The sequence below is a fragment of the Stenella coeruleoalba genome (genome assembly GCF_951394435.1).
Source record: "Stenella coeruleoalba genome assembly, chromosome: 19".
Taxonomy (NCBI): domain Eukaryota; kingdom Metazoa; phylum Chordata; class Mammalia; order Artiodactyla; family Delphinidae; genus Stenella; species Stenella coeruleoalba.
In genome coordinates, this window is record NC_137165.1 from 58,997,657 (window position 1) to 59,011,399 (window position 13,743).

Below are 13,743 nucleotides of genomic sequence, written 5' to 3' on the forward strand. Positions count from 1 at the left end.
AACCACAGCCCTTGCGTATAACCTGTCTCTGCTCGAGGGTATCTGGGGAGATTTGGAAGATTGCAGATCAAAGGGAGAGTTTGCTCCAGTTTCTCAGAGTCGGGGAAACATCTTTCAGACCAATAGTGCACCTTCCGCCTAAACGTGCTCAAGACTACATGGCTTAGCAGAGCATGATTTGGTTTTCTCGGAAAAGAACAGACGATTGAACGAGAAAGGAGAGTGGAGAGAGCGAAAGCTCAGAGAGGATGGAGGGTCCACCCCTTGCATGCTGTCTGGCTTTGTGCAACTCTTGCCAGATCTCAGTGCCATAGTTTTTCTTGGGCAAAATGGAGCTCGTCGTCCTCAGATCCTCAAAGAATCACCAAGTTCGGAGAGATCTTAAAGGTCTGACCACTAAGAGCCTGACGCATAGTAGGGGCTGAATAACTCTTTGACTCATCGCTGGAGACATAGAGGAAAGGAAACGGCATGTGAACGTGTGCCGGGATCCTGTACCGCATCCCTGCAAACGTAGATGGTGGTTCCACCTACGCTTCCATGTCACCAGCGATGGGACCATCTACTGAGATGGGCCACTCCGTCTTTGGCGGCTGTGGCTGTTAGCATTGTGTCCAAACCCCAATCCAAACCTGCCTGCCTGTAGCTTCCTTCATTGGTTCTAGTTCCACCCACTGGGGCTGGTCCGATGAGTCTGCTCCCTCTTCTACATGGCAGCCTTCAGGTATTTGAAAGTAACAGCCATGACCCCCATTGGATTAATTCTTCTTCAGTCTAATGATGCCCACCTCTTCCAGTCATGCCCCAAAGAACAAAGAGAGTTTTAGGGTTTTCGTTTTCCACACCATCCTCATCACTCTCCTCTGAGTGAGCTACAGTTTGTCCAGGTGGCCTTGAGCTGAATTCGAGGATTCAGCTGTGATGGGACCAGGAAGGGAAAAGTGGGTCCAGCTCCTGTGTCTACTGATGCCGGGGGTGGCCTTGCTGGCATGTATGCTGGCTACACTCCACTCATCTAACCCCAGACCTGCATATATTTTTTAGACAGACACTCAGATAAGGGGGCTCAGAGGCAGAAAGCAACTCCTTCTTGGGTCTTCTCTGCCTCAGACAAAATTAGACACATCAGGCCCAATGGGTGATTTGCTATCCTGGTTAAGTCTGTTTAGGCCACCTTATTCCCCATCCCACGCCATGATCCCAACTTCCCATGAGTCAGTACTGAGGAAGAGGGGCATCCTCGTCCTTCCCCTTCTTACCAATTGCATCAGTATTAAGAGATCCTGAAATTATAACAAAGACATTGAATTTTTCCATGCACGTGCTAACGCTGGTCAGTTTGCCAAGTATTCTCCAATACCTAGGGATAAACCTCATGAAGTAGGTGTGTATATCAGACAGAACAGCATTTGACCTGAAGAAATGAGAAGAAAAATGTCCACCAACACAAAGAAGAGTGTATTTTCCCCAAATGACAAGATGTCCAGAGGAAGGCCAGGAGGGCTAGTAGGTGGCCCCACGGTAGCGTCAGAGACCCAAGGCCATCATCACTGTCTGCCTGTCCTCATCCTCCCGAGATGGCTCTCTCCTTTGCTGGCTTTAAAAGTCAAAGGAGATGCTGACTATAACAGTAGGTGTCCGGCAAGCTGCAGCTGCTATAATTCGTTTAGAATTTTTGAGCATCTTCTACATGGCAGGCCCCATGTTAGGAGCTGGGGATTCAGAAAATAAGAACACAAACCTTGTTCTGAAAGAAATGCTAGCATTTCTCTAACACTAAAAATGCTCCCTCCACCCCCAGTTCAAAAGTTGTCAAATAGGGCTTCCCTGGTGGTGCAGTGGTTGAGAGTCCGCCTGCCGATGCAGGGGGCACGGGTTCGTGCCCCGGTCTGGGAAGATCCCACGTGCCGCGGAGCGGCTGGGCCCGTGAGCCATGGCCGCTGAGCCTGCGCATCCGGAGCCTATGCTCCGCAATGGGAGAGCGGGAGAAGCCACAGCAGTGACAGGCCCGCGTACCACAAAAAAAAAAAAAGTTGTCAAATAGCGATAAAGCTTTAATCCAATGAAATCTGACGTTTTGATATAAAGACTCAGAGTTTTCTTGGCTCAGAGAAGCCATGTCAAAAATAAAAAGTGCTGACTCCACTCAAGTGCTGTAATCCACAGCATTCTTATTTCCACCCTTAAAAGCCCCCTTGTTTGCTGCTAAATTATAGTCAGAGCAGCAAACTTAACTTTGGCTGTACATGTTTGAATCATCTGTAGGGCTTGTCCAGGGTCCCACCTGCCAAAACGCAGATGGATACGGCCTGGGGTGCACGCTTGCCTTGGAAGTTTTTAAAGTCCCCAGGAGTTCCCAACACCCCCCCCCCCCACCCCGCAGGGATGAGAACCGCTGCTGTTGCCAAAGCTTGATCTTGTCCCAATGGTGTGAAAACGAAATTCCCCTTTAAGAGATGGGCAAAGACCGAAATAGACATTTCTCCAAAGAAGACATACAGACTGCCAGCAAACACATGAAAGGATGCTCAACAGCACTAATTGTTAGAGAAATGCAAATCAAAGCTACAATGAGGTATCACCTCACACCAGTCAGAATGGCCATTATCAAAAAGTCTACAAACAGGGCTTCCCTGGTGGCGCAGTGGTTGGGAGTCCGCCTGCCGATGCAGGGGACGTGGGTTCGTGCCCCGGTCCGGGAGGGTCCCGCATGCCGCGGAGCGGCTGGGCATGTGGGCCATGGCCGCTGGCCCTGCGCATCCGGAGCCTGTGCTCCACGGCGGGAGAGGCCACAGCGGTGAGAGGCCCGCGTACCGCAGGAAAAAAAAAAAAAGTCTACAAACAATAAATGCTGGAGAAGGTGTGGAGAAAAGGGAAGCCTCCTGCACTGTTGGTGGGAATGTAAATTGATACAGCCACTATGGAGAACAGTATGGAAGTTCCTTAAAAAACTAAAAATAGAACTACCATAGGACCCAGCAACCCCACTACTGGGCATATACCCCGAGAAAACCATAATTCAACAAGAGACATGGACCCCAATGTTCATTGCAGCACTATTTACAATAGCCAGGTCATGGAAGCAACCTAAATGCCCATTGACAGACGAATGGATAAAGAAGATGTAGCACGTATATACAATGGTATATTACTCAGCCACAACAAGGAATGAAATTGGGTTATTTGTAGTGAGGTGGATGGACCTAGAGTCTGTCATACAGAGCGAAGTAAGTCAGAAAGAGAAAAACACCATATGCTAACACATATACATGGAATCTAGAAAAATGGTTCTGAAGAACTTAGGGGCAGGATAGGAATAAAGATGCAGAGGTAGAGGATGGACTTGAGGACACAGGGAGGGGGAAGGGTAAGCTGGGACGAAGTGAGAGAGTGACATGGACATATATACACTACCAAACGTAAAATAGATAGCGAGTGGGAAGCAGCCTCATAGCACAGGGAGATCAGCTCGGTGGTTTGTGACCACCTAGAGGGGTGGGATAGGGAGGGTGGGAGGGAGGGAGACGCAAGAGGGAAGAGATATGGGGATATATGTATAGCTGACTCACTTTGTTGTACAGCAGAAACTAACACACCATTGTAAAGAAATTATACTCCAATAAAGATGTATAAAAAAATAATAAAGCCTCCGACAAAGTGAAAAAAAAAAAAAGACGAGAGAGAGAAACTCCTGAAGACATAAGCCGAAGAGACACGGCCAGCGACAAAGCATTTTTCCATTTACTTTCAGCGAAGAGATTGAAATTCAACACATTTCACACCTTTTCAAGCCACCCTCCCAGGTCTGGACGGCGGCTACTTTTAGTAGGCAACCCGCCTCTGGCTGGGGAGTAGCGGGGGCAGTATTGAGACAAGATTAAGTTGCCCACGTATCCAAGAGGGCTGTTTTCTCATGTGGCTCGTTCAACATTTACTCGGCCACCTGCAGGTATCAAGCACCTACTATATGCCAAGTTTCATGCCAGGTGCTGGGTTTTCAAAGATCAGTACAACCCAGCCTCTGCCTTAAAGAGCTCAGAATCGAACGCCAAGATGCAAAGCTGCCCTTTCTGTACAAGAGAAGTGCTTTCAGGATTGAGGGCATGGAGCTAGTTTTGAGGTGATAAAGAATCATCTCTGAAATTTGCTCAGTCTTCTATGAATATCTGTATCTCTGTCCAGGGTTTAATCACTTCCGGAGAGCAGCCTCTTTCTAATTTCCCCCTCTGGTCCCCCAGCCACCATTCCCCTGCCCCCTCAGAAAATTACTACCACGGAGAGGGTCCTAAAAATTGCCAGGGTGCCACAATTTTTTCACAAGGAGAAAGAGCCACGTGAAGCCGCAGGCTCCCCTTCCCTAACCCCTTCTCATCCGCCGGGTCCTTCTCCCACACGAAGGGCGCACCCCACACCCCGGGAATGCGTCCTGTCCTCTTCTGCCTGCGGAATATTCCCTGATTGCAAATGCGGCAGGAATCCGATCCTCACTGGCTGAGGAGGCTTTGGCAAAGCCCAGGGAAGCTGGGCTCCTCTTTTTAAGATAACCACACAGCCAGTGGCAGCCCTTTGACACAGAGAGCGATGTTAAACCTGGGTTTGTAAAATTAAGGCTGGATTTGGTTTGCCTGGGTCCAAACAGGAACTTTGCCCCCCATAACATCACAGGCTTCTACAAAGACCTGAAACGCAACCTGAGAGGCAGCGCAGCTAGAAGGAAACCCTCAGCCCCTTTTATTTGTTTTACAGACATCTGCGGAGAGTCCACTATGGGGGAGATGCCAGGCTTTGCTAATCACCCACCACTGCATTCCCACCCACTAAAGACATCAGAATCCCACTAAAGTTGCAGTGATTTTTGGCAGACTCCAGAGAGGATCGTTCTGAGTCGTTGGTTTTTTTTAATACCGACTCTGGCATCCTGGAGAAGATGCTGTGTCACGCTTACTGCCTGCTCTTTTATCTTCATTCTGGTAGAAGAGCAATGCCTCCCCTCGGCCGCCGGAAGGATGCAGGAACCATGTCAGCAGACACCTCTCTTCACAACATCAGCTCCTAAAATCTGGGGCAAAGCCAGTGAGGAACACCAAGGGCACGGCTGGCCCAGCAGAGGAAAGCGTTGAAGACATGCTTTCTTCAACGTGTAGAGGCGTAGTCTTGCCGTGATCGACCCCCTCAGTGCCTACGTGTGGGAGGATAAATAACTGCCCAGCAGCGTTAGGAAGTTAGATTACACTCAGGCAGGGTTGCATCGCGCCTGTGAAAGTTAGCCAGCGTGGACACGAGTGACGGATGAACACGATGAGATCACTGACTCTAGGAGCTGGGTTCTTTTTTCTCTTCTCTCCTCTTCTCTTCTTTTTCCTCTCCTTTCCTTTCCTCTTCTCTTGTAGAAGGGAGCCTTGTATCTCCAAGCTGCTCCAAGTGCAGTCACACGTAAAGTCTAGAACAGGGACTGGATGACTTCTAGGTGCGTTGGGACCCTAGATTTTGTAATTGAATTTGCAGCCAGCCTGGGCTTGATTCCTTGAAGGCTCTGAACTTTTGAACATACTAAACAACGCGCATTCCCCCCCCAAAACAAAAACAAGACCTTGTCCTTCTTTACTTCTAATCCTTAACCTTTTTCGCTGATTCACAGAAGGCTTAATTTTTTAACATCAGCCTGTTTCTTTCTGAGCGGTAGGAAAGGCACAGACACCACGGTCCCCTCCTTTCTGGCACATGTCCTCTTTCAATCTAGGGTACACAGCTGCCTTTGCAGCTATGCTGATTAATTCAATTGTCTACTTGCTTTTCATCTTATTGCCATGATTCACGATGACACAGGGAGAATTTTATATTTTAGCGTTTCCCATCTCTCTTAAAGCAGGGATTCCCACACTACAGCTCTTGGGCCAAACCCGACCCTCCTGGTTTAAGTACATCAAGTTCTATGAGGATGCAGACACACCCTCTCGTTTGCACATTTTCTACTGCGGCTCTGGGGCTACAACAGCAGAGTCGACTAAGTTAGTTACAACAGAGACTCCATGGCCCGAAAAGCTGGAAATATTCACTATCTGGCCCTTTGCAGAGAAAGCTGCCTGCTCTTTCTTAAGCCAAATTCCCCTTCACGATTTCTGACTAAGGAATTCTACCTATCTCCACTTTACAAAATTTTCCTTGAAGTCCAAAGTCCATGACTATGTCCATTGACCAGCAAAGGAAGTCAGGAAGGTATCCAGGTCTCACATCCAGACCTCGGTGCACGTGTGTGGGGGTGTCATGAATTCAGGAAAATTCCTGCGACACTCCCTCTCACCATCCGGGGAGCCGCACCTTTCTCTCTGATGCATACCTTTCCCCTGAAAGTAAAGAAATTCTCCTCCTGCCCTGAAGGGCAGCGGGCCTCCTCTTGCCGCCAGGTGTGCCAGCCTACCCGGGAGCCCTTGGGATACGCAAAGGCTGGGACCCCCGCCCGGTGGAGGAGAGCACAGGCAGCTGACTGTTTACAATGGGGAAGCGAGACTGAAGCCCAAAGAAACGGGGTTGGTCCCATTTTTACGGAGTTTCAGGGGTGCCTTTTATTTGATGCTCTAGAAATGGATTTTCTTACTGTGTGTTAAACTTCCCCATCTGCTTTGCCATTGTGACTGTGGATATGTCCCTGGATAAAGATAAGAGTCCTCAGAAGCCCTCCCAACCCCAAGGTGGCAGGAAGGACAGGAGACCCGTGATGCTGATTGGTCTGGGCTGGGAGAGACTCGTCCTGGCGGGAAGCTGCACAGCCACTAACCCAGAGACAGAGCACTTCCCCCGTCCCCTGGGCGCCTGCAGGGGATTTGGGTCCTGAGGGTGACAGGTAAAGGAGGGAGGCAGGGTCATTGGGGAATGAGGGGGAGTGAAGAAGGGGACCCCTGCCCTCTGCCCCTGCATTCATGTCCCGAGCATCTCCCACATGCCAGGCTCGTACTGGGGCCTGGGCATAAACTGCGGGTGGGACGATGTCCCTGCTTGCGTGGGGTCCTCAGTCCACTCTCCCCATCGCCCTGCTCAGTCCACTGCCCGCGCCCTCACCAGCCGGCTCTGTGGTCCTCTGACCCCTTCCACCTGCCCTGCTGCAGCGCCTGTCCTGACGGTGGCACCTGCCCCCATGGCTTGGCCTGAGGCAGTCTCTACTCTGTCCACTCAGGGTGGTGGCTGTGAAGGCGGGGAACTCTGAGATGGTGTCATGGCGGCTGGCAGGTGTCTGTCCCTCAGGCTCCGTCATTCATTCGGCAAATGTCTCCGAGAGTCCCTACGATGTCCCAGCGGGAGCAACTGGGTGGGTGGTGGTACCGCTTGCTGGAATAGGGTCAGCCATCCAGGCTGACCTGAGGACCCATACACCCCTGTCTCCAGTTCCAAGACACAGATCTAGCAACAAACTGCTGAAACAGAGCTCATGCAAAAATAGCAAGTAACAAGCTCCTACTATACAGTACAGGGAACGAAAGTCAGTATCTTGTGATAACCTAGGATGGAAAAGAATCTGAAAAAGAATAGGTATACGTGTAGATCTATATACGTGTATATAACGGAACCACCTTGCTGTCCACTTGAAACTATCACATTGTAAATCAACTCTACTTCAATTAAAGAAGTGAACTGAAGACAAAAACAGAAAGCAGCAAGTAGCCTGTCCGTCTATGATGGTGTTACATCAGGGAATTTCAAACAATCTAACCCTTTAGAAGCACGCCTGGGTCTCACATTATCCACATCCCCAAGAAACCAAAGAAAGCAGAAAAAAAAGAAAACTCCAGAGACTTGCTCCCAGTTTTGTTTTGTTTTGTTCCTATTTCTTGCTGACTGGAACTAAATGTTGCCACATGCTCAGAAAACGTCCAACATTTGCATGTTGGGTTTTTTTTTTTTTTCTTATTTAGTTTTATCTGGTCAACTCACAGAGCCTTCAGCTATGAAACCCTATAATCTGCACTTCGTGACTGGCCGTATAATTGAGCGATTGCAGTCACGGCTGAGGGCTGCTGTGTGGACGGTAGTCTCTGGGGTTTTTTCCAAATGTTTTTCTGAATGCCGGGAAAGGGAACACGTGAGTGGAATCTCGGGGCCCCTGGTCCTGGAATCTGCGGACCTTCTTCCAGGAGTAATGAAGGTGAAGAAACAGCCTTGGAAAGCACAGTGAATCCAGCTTGGGAGCATTTCCCAGAGTGATCTTCTGTGGTTTGTTTTTTTAAATTAGAATCTTGGGAAAAGCTAAATCTGCCCAGAGCCTACTTGAGGGCTTAGAAGCGTCTCTTTAGAGCTCTGTGCCACAGACACCGCTGCTTGCAGAGCGCCGTCCATGCCTCAGGGCCTCAACACCAGCCCACGGTCTGATATCTCAGCACAGAGCTGGGGAGTAGCATCCTCCGCTTTTCAGACGTGCGAGCAGGCTGGCTGCGGGTCAGCTTGTTGTACATCAGGCTGTACGTAACTTACGGTGACAGCTCTTGAGCCCAAGCCCGCGTGATGCTCAAGAAGATAAAGTCTCCCATTGCACCCTAAGCTTGTTGACCTGTGAGTAAAGTGCAGAGACGCTCCACAGCATGGCACCGTCTGTCCTTTCGTCCCTCTTCCCAGGGTTCTAGAACTGTCTGGGTGTCTCTAAGTCCAACATGTCCCAAACTCCAAACATCACACCCCCTCCAAAGTCTTTATTCCTTCCTCCTATATTCCCCGTCTCACTTAAAGCTGCCGTCTACTGTTATTAGAAAAGGAAATCTTGGGGAAGTCTTAACATCTCTCTCCCTCCTCTGTGTGTGTGTGTGTGTGCATGTGTGTGTGTGTGTGACCCACTTCTCTTCCCTTCTAAGCATCTTTCGAATTAACTACATCCCTCATCTCCATCCTCTCTCCACTATCTTAGCTTTAACCCTCTCCATCTCTTCTCTACATTTGCAAGAGCCCCATAGCAATTCTCCTTGTCAGAACTATTTTTCTGAAACACAAGTGTGATTGTGGGTCCCCACTCCTCAAATTGCTCCCCTTTGCCTCTAAACAGTAGGAGCCAACATCCTTGGCGAGTCACACAGGGCCCTTCTTCATCCGCTCCAGCCTCATCTCCTGCTTCTTCCCACCCAGCTTCTTCGATTCCGCCCCCTCACATCCACCCTGCTCCGTGCACACTGACCCCTCTGCACCACCAAATATCCTGGATGCCCACGCTCTTCTCTACGTTTACACAGAATCATCCTTCTGCCAGGACTGTCCTTCCTCTCCTTATCTTCTGGGGAACTCCAGCGTATCCTCAGGACTTAGCTGGAAAGTCACCTTCTCTGCGAAGCCTCCTCCCGACTCACAAGCAGGAACCGTGCCTCTATTTTCTCCGCTGTTACGATCTTTATCGCAATGAGTCGTGGTTATCCGTTGTCTGTCTTGAGGACTCTGATTTCCCAAAGAGCATCAGTGATGTATTAACTGCCCCCGTGTCCTCCTACGCCCGGCCCCACGCCTGGTACTCAGTGGCTACTCATTCAATGTCTGGCAAAGAAGAGGATGAATGAGAAAAAGAAAAACATGGCCCCCAGGCTTTGGAAAATCAGGTGTGGTTTTGCACTAAGGGGATAGCTGTTACCAGGCACTGGAGAAGATGCTGATGAAAGCACAAGGAGACTCAGAGGTCAATGTGCCCGTGACGGAGGGGGTGCACGTGGGGGTGTTTGAAAGCTCCAAGAGCTACAACTGGACGTCAGCAGGCTCCCCTGCAACCGGCCGGCAGCTTCCTTAAGCAGCATCGTGTGTTTTGTGTAACTGAGGCAGTTCTACCCATCTCGTAAATCAGAGTCTGAAAATGGCCACGTTGCGGCAATCTTGCAAGGAAACAGGAGGAAGGCTTTGTTGGGAGGCCTTCCGCTGTCAGGCTGGGCAAATCGTTTCCCAGGTCCCATTTCATTTCAGCATGAAAATATTGCACACCTGTTGGCGACCTGGCCTTTTGCTCTCCGCTCTGATGAAAGTTTTTAAGTAGTAGATATTCTCTCTCCACTCAGGAGACCTCAGTCTGCTTGGAAAAGCCAGCATATATCCCTGGAATTATTAGAAGTCCCAAGACTGTATCAGATCAGTGGAAGACCGTATAAAATGAGTTGGGAGTAAAGAGGCACCTAGAGAATGGACAGATGGATGGACGGGTGGATGGATGGATGGGTGAATGGATAGATGGTTGGGTGGGTACATCGGTGAATGGGTAGACGGATGGACAACTGAATATTCTCTGGACCGAGAATTGCTTTAAGTTCATCAGATACGTGAGAAAATTTTAGTGCTTCAAGGTGCCAGTCTTTCAACACTCCAAGTAACACAACGATTTAGCCCAATTTAAAATAGTCTATATTACTTTAAGGAGTGACACTGATGAGTGTGAGATGTGAGCATTTTTGGAAAGTTGCAGGTATGGACGTTTTTTTGGTCCCCAAATGACACCTACTTTGTCTGCAGAAAATGCTAGTCCTGGCAGGAAGTCCCAGAAGCTCATCACCACTTAGGAATGAAAATAAGCAACAAACAGGAAACCACAATTATTTTTTACTGCAAGTCAGCCAAACTCCCACACCTGTGCTTTGCATTTCCTCTGTTGGGTGTCATCAAGTGCAGCAAGAAAATGACACTTGCCTGCTCCCTTTCTCCCGAGAAGCTGTCTTACCATCGCCCTGCTGGGTTCAGAGAGTGTGAGGGAATGCAGGGGAGCACAGCTGGGGACAGTACGGGGGAAAATGCTCCATCCTCCAGCCACGATTCCTCAAGAGAGTCATTTTGCAACTCTCCCTCCCAGGGAGGCGTGTAGCTCCTTAGCAACGGCTATGCTTCTGAGTACGAGGTAGCATTTGATAAACCGGCCCCTCCCACCGACAACATGAAAATTATTCTGGAATGAAATGATTTGGAAGAAAACGATCGACCCTGACAGCCACGGGCTGTGCTCCATGTTTCTTGCTCACCAGGACAGGGAACATTTGCCTTCGAACGATTACCTTGCCCACGATTCCTTCAGTCAATGTACTTTATCCCAGGAAGTCTCTTCCTGAGAGCGATTGAAACATGAATACCTTTTCTAAGCTAGACTGCTCTTTCAACTCCATTTAAATTACTGTTTTCGTGCCTCGTCTTCCATAATGATGCACCTCGGGAGGCCAAACTGTCTCTGAGGTGCAGGACTTTAATGAGGATCTTCATCCAAGAGATATAATTTGACCCGACGGCCGCACAGCAGTCACCAGCTCAGCTGGGTCTTGTCCCCCCTTGCACTGAACTTCTCTTGCCCTCTTAAGAGGTCTTCTGCTTGGCTCTCTCCTGTCTTCTCATGGCCTGGGCCCCTGAGGTGTCTTTCTGCTTCGATCTGCCTGTGCAGTCTTCATATAGCAATAGCATCATATCTGAACCCTGACAGACAGATTGGAGAAATATCCTTCTTCATAGTCACAGGAGTAAAAAAATCATCATCAGGTTGTTCAGCTGAGAACAAAGTTGCTTTCTTTTCCTAATTTTAATTTTTTTATTGAAGTGGAGTTGATTTACAATGTTGTATTCGTTTCTGGTGTACAGCAACGTGTTCAGTTACACATATACATACACATGTGTATATTCCTTTTCATTATGGTTTATTACAGGATATTGAATATGGTTTCCCGTGCTATACAGCAGGGCCTTGTTGTTTTTCTATTTTATATATAGTACTCTGTATCTGCTAATCCCAAACTCCTCATTTATCCCTCCCGCCTCTACCCCTCTGGTAACCGTAAGTTTGTTCTCTATGTCTGTGAGTCGTTTTCTCTTCATCAATAAGTTCATTTGTATCATTTTTTTTTAGATTCCACATGGTAAATGGATATCATATGATATTTGTCTTTCTCTGTCTGACTTACTGCACTTAGTATGATAATCTCTAGGTCCATCCATGTTGCTGCAAATGGCATTATTTCATTTTTTTATGGCTGAGTAGTATTCCATTGTATATATGTACCACATCTTCTTTATCATCCATCTGTCGATGGACATTTAGGTGGCTTCCATGTCTTGGCTATTGTGAAATAGGACTGCTACGAACATAGGTGTGCATATATCTTTTCGATTAGAGTTTTGTCCGGATATACGCCCAGGAGTGGGATTGCTGGATCATATGGTAGCTCTATGTCTAGTTTTTCAAGGAACCTCTATACTGTCCTCCATAGTGGCTGTATCAACTTACATTCCTACCGACAGTGTAGGAGGGTTCCCTTTTCTCAGCACCCTCTCCAGAATGTGTTATTTGTAGACTTTTTAATGATGGCCATTCTGACTGGTGTGAGATGGTACGTCATTATAGCTCCAATTTGCATTTCTCTAATAATTAACGACATTGAGCATCTTTTCCTGTGCCTATTGGCCATCTGTATGTCTTCTTTGGACACATGTCTATTTAGGTCTTCTGCCCTTACAACAGAGTTGCTTTCAAATGTAGTCGCTCTCTACCTCACACCCATTAGGATGGCTACTATTTTTAAAAAAAAACACCAAAAACAGAAGATAACAAATGTTGGCAAAGATGTGGAGAAACTGGAACCTTTGTGCACTTTTAGTGGGACAGTAAAATGGTACAGTGACTGTGAAAAATAGTATGGCAGTTCCTCAAAGAATTAAAAACAGAATTACCATATCATTCAGCAATTCCACTTCTGGGTATGTACCCCCAAAGAATTGAAAGCAGGGTCTTAGATGTTTGTACACCCATTTTCATAGTAGCATTACTCACCATAGCTAAAATGGGGAAGTGAGCAAGTGTCCATCAGTGGATGGATGGATAAGCAAAATGTAGTCTATAAATACAGTGGAATATTATTTAGTCTTAAAAAAGAAAGAAATTCTGACATATGCTATAACATGGACGAACCTTGAGGAAATTATGTTAATGAAATAAACCAGTCAAAAACAGACAAATACTATATGAGTTCACTTATATGATGGACCCAGATTAGTAAAAATCAGAGACAGAAAGTGACTGGTGGTAGCCAGGGGCTGGCGGGGGGAGGAATGGGGAGTCAGTGTTTAATGGCTTTAGGGTTTCAGCTTTTCAAGACGGAGATAATTCCGGAGACGGATGGTAGCGATGGTTACGCAACAGGGTAAATGTATTTAATACTACTGAGCTGTACGCTTATAATGGTTAATGCAGTAGATGTTGTATTTTATCACACTTAAAATTTTTTTAAATTCTTTATACAACGTGTGCCTGAGGTTATGCACATATTGACGAATCTAGACCATTCTGACATTTTCCCAGGTACAAAAGAGTCTGAAAACTCTTCTAAGAGTTTCAGGAAAGCAAACTGGCGTTGCTTTCAGCGTAGGAAGGATCTTGTCCTGAACTTAAGCTGTGTTTCCCTGAGGACTCAGGTATGAGCAGGAATCACTGGAGGCCTCGATCATTGGGAAGCAAGAGGCCACTTCTGGCCCTGCAGGGGGATCTGTCACTCAGAACAACCCCTCGTAGACTTAGGACTGAGTCCCGGGAAGAAAGGGGCTACAAGTAAAACGATGGAAATATTATGGAATCGTGGGGGCCATGACAGTGATGGCCTGGTACCGAGACACGGTAACACCTCATAGCCACCAGCCCATTAGCAGAGCCCAAGGCTCCAGCGCTGGCAGTCTGAGCCCCCAGAACCCATAGCTAATTGGGAAGCAGGAAGAAGCAATGGCGACTCTGGACCAAAGTCAGTGCCCTCGGTGGAGATGCCAGTATTT